The sequence below is a fragment of the Eschrichtius robustus genome, chromosome 18 (genome assembly GCF_028021215.1).
Source record: "Eschrichtius robustus isolate mEscRob2 chromosome 18, mEscRob2.pri, whole genome shotgun sequence".
NCBI classification, from domain to species: domain Eukaryota; kingdom Metazoa; phylum Chordata; class Mammalia; order Artiodactyla; family Eschrichtiidae; genus Eschrichtius; species Eschrichtius robustus.
The window spans coordinates 76,610,292-76,616,149 of NC_090841.1; positions in this window are offsets into that span (position 1 = coordinate 76,610,292).

The following is a 5,858-nucleotide window of genomic DNA, read 5'->3' on the forward strand; positions in this document are numbered from 1 at the left end:
AGGCCCCGCGCGCAACGCGCCGTCACGCGAGCCCCGCCCCCTGACGCTTCGTGCGGAAGGCGTGACGAGCGCTTCCGAGCGCGCTCGGCTCTTTCCGCCAGCCTCGAGCCGGCGTGCCGCGCGGGCGCGGGAGGCCTTCGCCTCAGCTCTAGAGCACTTTTTGCTTTCTGGTAAGATGCTGACACCGTAAGCATGTACTTGTCCCGTTTTGGTGCGAATGAAATCGTGCCTCGGTACCGACTTCCTGACTGCATTGTGTCCTAGGAACTGGTTTTGTCAGGCAGGCCAAAATGGTGTCAGAGAGACCCTGGGCAGATCACTTGCCTCTCTGAGCTGAGCTCCCTCATTTGCGCAGTGGAGACACCAGACACCACGCTTTATGACGTGATTGTGAAGCTCACAGGGTACAAAGGAGACTGAGATACATGGAAGCCAGTGCTTATGTAGGGCTTCAACGGCCGAGTGCGAAAACTCATGCCTCCGTTTTAAACCTGAGTTCAGTAAAAGGCTTAAAACTCAAAGGAGAGAAGCAGAGGGAAAACTAGCAATTTTCCTTTTGAAAAAGCAATAACCTGTTAAAAATAAAAATATTTTATCTGCAACAGCATCAAAAACTATAAAATAATTGGGAGTAAAGTTTAACGAGTTACAAGATCCTGATGATGAAATCCCTTGCCCTTTGTTGAAAGGCAGAAACAAGTCCAGAAAAAATGAAAAACCTGCCATATCTGTGGATGAGAAATCAGTACCAAAAATATGCCAATTCTTACCAAGGCAAATTTGAAAATTAGCACAATTCCCATCAGAATGCCAGATTCTCCTGAGGATGAGTGAGAACTGACTAATTTTAAATTTTGAAGGGAAGATCACATGGTTGTGAATGATGAAGAAAACCTTGAAGGGAGCTCCTTGGCGGTCCAGTGGTTAGGACTCCACACTTTCACTGTGGAGTCCTAAAAAAAAAAGACCTTGAAAAAGAAGAGTGATAAGCGTTTGTCCTATAAAAAATAAAACTAAACACCAAGATATTAGCACAGAAATAGGAAAAACCATCACTGGACTAACAGGACAAATCTATTCTTTTTCTTCAGATAAATTCAAGTAAAATAATGTTTTGGGTTTTTTTTTTAGAAAGAAGGTTGTTCTTTTCCACTTTATTTTTATTATTATTATTTTTTAAGTAATTATTTATTTTTGGCTGTGTTGGGTCTTCGTTTCTGGGCGAGGGCTCTCTCTAGTTGTGGCGAGCGCGGGCCACTCTTCATCGCGGTGCGCGGGCCTCTCACCGTCGCGGCCTCTCTTGCTGCGGAGCACAGGCTCCAGACGCGCAGGCTCAGCAGTTGTGGCTCACGGGCCCAGTTGCTCCGCGGCATGTGGGGTCTTCCCAGACCAGGGCTCGAACCCGTGTCCCCTGCATTGGCAGGCAGACTCTCAACCACTGCACCACCAGCGAAGCCCAAAATAATGTTTAATAATGTAGAATGTACAGAATTACCTCATTTTACTGGAAATATTTCTGTCAATCTATTACGTGTACACATGTATATATACATACGTACACACATCTGTAATGAGGACCATCTAATGTTAAAGCTAGTTGTTTCTGACTAGTTGGTATATTGGTTTCCTAGAGCACCACAAACTGATGGCATAAAACAACAGAAACTTATTCTTTTGCAGCTCTGAGGTCCAGCAGTCCAAAATCAAGATGCGGCAAGGCTGGTTCTTTTGGAGGCTCTGAGGGAGGATCTGTTCCATGCCCCTGTCATACCTTCTGGTGGTTGCCGGTAAGCCTTGGCTTTCCTTCACGTTCTGTGCCTTCCAATCTCAGCCTCTGTCTTCACATGGTATTCACTGTGCATCTGTCCTCTTCTTGTATAGATACTAATTCTTTAGTTAGGACCCACCCTAATCCTGTATGATCTCATCTTAATTACATCTGCAAAGACCCGATTTCCAAATAAGGTTACATGTCCAGGTGGACATGAATTTTGGAGGGATACTATTCAAGCTACTACAGCTGGATTTTTTTTTAGATTTCTTATTATTCTGCATGTCACGAATTCTCTAGTATAAGCACATAATATTTTACAAAAAGAATAAAGGGATGTGTCTTTTTAAAAGTACGGAAATGTGAGAAAGTCTACAATCTAATATATGGTAAGGGTGATGCTTTAATTTAGTGGGAAAAGAATGGTTTATTAATAAGTGCTGCTGGCATAATTAAAATAAGGACATTAAAAATAAAATACAGTTAATTTAGATTTTTGCATCATAACAGGAAGCAAATTAATTTAAGATGGATTGAAGTCTAAATGTATGCAAAAGCATAAAATGTCATGTATTTGATAATTATGTAAGTCATAAAAATAAGTGACTGTGAAACAGTGGTTCTACCATCTAGATATTTGTTTTAAATACAAAATCCTGTGTCCTTTTCCAAGAGATTCTCATAGAGTGCTTGGGCCCCAGAATCTCCATTTTTAGTGGGCACCCCACATGATTCTCTTACAGGCACTCCATCAACGACAGTTTGAGAAACAGTGGTGTAAATGAATAGGTTAATATATATGTGTACATAAATAAAAGACGAAACTTTGGGAGAAAATGTTTGCAATATTTAGCAAGCAGGGCATTAATATCTCTAGTATAGAAAGAGTTTCTAATAATCAATAAGAGAAAGACAATTCAGTAGAAAAATAAGCAAAGGATATAAACAAGCAATATACAGAACAAATACAGCTGATACAAAAAAAAAACACTGGTAAAAGAATCTAAATCTCTCTAATTACTAGAGAAATGCAAATTTAAATTTAATAACAAGTGTGTGTGTTTTCTTGTAAGACTGACAATTATTTAAACAATTACTAATAAAGTGTTAAGATGAAGGGGAGAGGAGTTAAGACAAACACCCGTATATACTGTCAGTAATAGTTTATTACAACCTTTTTAGAGTGTAATTTGGCCATGTCTACCTGCATTTTAACTTTTATATCCCATGACCCAGCAATCTTACTTCCCAGAATTTGTCCCACGGCTGTAACAGCACAATCTATGTGATATAACAGTGTACAAGAATATTCATTGTGTATTGTTTGGATGGCAGGCAATTGAAAACAATCTAAATGTTAAAGGACAAAAAGTTTGTGATGCATCCACAAATGTAACACAATACAGATCCATATGGACTGATTAGCAAATATGCCCTTAGTATAATTATGGCCATTACGTGAGAAAAGAAAGTTGTAGAAGAGTGTGCAGGTTGCAATCTCGTTTTTGTTTCTAAAAGCGTATTTGTGTGTTTATATTTATCTCTGAACAATAGCTACGTATTACACAGAAGGGTCTAGAATTGAAGGAGTAAGCTGGGGAATTTAGTATGAAGTTGCTCGCAAAGCAAGTAATCTGTTTTATTCAGATTGTATGTATATTGGGGTTGGTTTTAAGATAATTATGGAACTTTTAAAGGAGGATGGCATTTATCCCACTCAAGCCATATATTTTTGCTGCCCCCGGGGGGAAAAAAAATCCTGGAAAAAAAAGTGCATCAAAGCCACTCAAATTACTGGGGATTATTTCTGAAGATGCACTGAAACAATGAGGGGCACACACACTTCACTTCTCCACTTCATAATTATAAAAGTCTCGGCATTGCACACTGCCTGAACTTACCAGTAGAGAAACAAAGGTCAGCATCACATCAGACTTCTCACTAGAAACCATGCAAGGTAGAAGACAGTGGGGTGAAATATTCAGAGTTTTGAAAGAAAAAAATACACTGACCTAGAATTTTGTACCCAGCACAATTATCCTTTGAAAGTAAAGGAGAAATACAGACTTCCTCAGATAAAGAAAAACTGAGAAAATTTGTCATCAGTAGACCTGCCTTGCAAGAAATAGTTTTAAAAGTTCTTCAGAGAGAAGGAAAAGGATAAGGGTCAGAAGCTCAAATCTATGTAAAGAAAGGAAGAGTCAGAGGAGAAATAAGTGAAGAGTCTTATTTTTTCTTTTTTTTTTTTGACATGGACCATTTTTAAAGTCTCTATTGAATTTGTTACAACATTGCTTCTATTTTCTGTTTTGGTTTTTTGACTGCAAGCCATGTGGAATCTTAGCTCCCCAACCAGATATCGAACCTGCGCCCCTTGCATTGGAAGGTGCAGTCTTAACCACTGGACCACCAGGGAAGTCCCTAAGTGAAGAGTCTTAGATTGTTCTGGAAGCCCTTACTGTTGACAGTGCTGACTGTTACCCGAACCCTATGCTCCTGGAAACAGTGAAGGTTAAGAGATCTCCCACACTTTGTGTTCAGAGAAAAGGCTCATCGTTCCCCACCCCTGCCCTAGCCCCGTATGACTAGATGAGACTCACAGGAGCCCCTTGATTACTTATGAAAAGGCCAGACACAGTCCCTCTAAATTCCCATTCTTTACCTCTGAAATGAGCTGAACTATTATGTCCCCACTGATCAATGGGAACAAAATGTGTGTTAGTCAAACTTTGGTTAAACGTCCATCCTGCCCCAGGGGCCTGAACTTTGCCCATCCTCTGCCTGAGCCCCCAGACAGCCCCTGCTGAGAACAGGCTGGCCTCTGAGTGGAACATTCTCTGATCTCCTATCTGATCATGCCCCCCTTTCCCCCAACTCCCCCCACACCTGGGTCCTCCTAGCCTTGTTTACTCCTTTTATAAAAGAAACCCCCTTTTTGCCAAAGTTTGGAGATGCTTGCAGATCTTATGGTTTCCATCACCCCCTCTCCCCCCTCTCTCTCTCCCCCTTGCAATCATCCCTTTGAACAAAACCCCCCCTTCCTAAGTCAGGATTTGTTTCTCATTTACTGAGGTCTTTCCTCTTGCTGGGTTGGTTGGCATTTGTTGTGACGTATTTCGAAACGGCTACTTCCTTCACCCCAGCCAAACAAGGGGCTTTTTCTCCCATCTTCACCATGAGAACCTGGTGGGAGTGCCAGAGGTAAAATGCATGAAAATATGGGGGTCCTTGCTTAGACTGTTAGCCCAACATCAGCTTCCGGCACCTTGCTGCAGGTACCATGGGTGTGTCCCTACATGCTTCTGGCCGCAGAGGCTTCTGCCGTGTGGTCCTGTGTTCTCTGTCCTCACCTGTCTCTCCAGTTTTCAGGGTGGTGGTTTATCCTGGGACCTCAGTTCTCTCATGGAGCTAAGAAAAGTCATTGACTTTCAGTTTGTGCAGCTCTTTTCTCGTTCTGAGAGATGGAGACATGACTTCCAAGCTTTTTGTTATGTTTTTACACTTAAATAATTGTTTTCATTTCCATAAGAATTACACACCAGTAACCCATGAATTCACCCATTTCAGATAACACAACCTTAAAAAATGTGGGTGAGCTGTGTCCCATCTCTGGATTTCTTTTCCCCATGTAGTGTGAGCAATCTTTTCTTAAATTAAAAAAAAAAAGTTGACATATTCCAAAGAGTCCCAGAAGTTAAGTGTTTCACTACCAGCCTATTGCTAGTTAGCCAATTTTTTTTGAATGGGAGATTCTGAGAATGGCCTACACTCCTCCCTTCTTTCATTTTAGTCCACAGTTATTAAGTTAAATGTAAACTCAGCTGTTTTATTTAAGTGCCTTTGTGGGGTTTATGGGCGGGGGGATTAGCATTTATTGGCAAATTATCATGCCCCAAGGACTGTGCTAAGTGCTCCTCAAGCTTTAATGTGCCTCAGAAGCAGCTCGAGCTCCAGCTTAAATGCAAATTCTGGCTCAGTTTGTCCAGGGTGGGGCCTGAGTGTCAGCATTTCTCACAGGGTGATGCCCAGGTCGCTGGTCTATGACCACACTTGCCTCAGTTAATCCCCGCTCACGGATAAGTGCTCT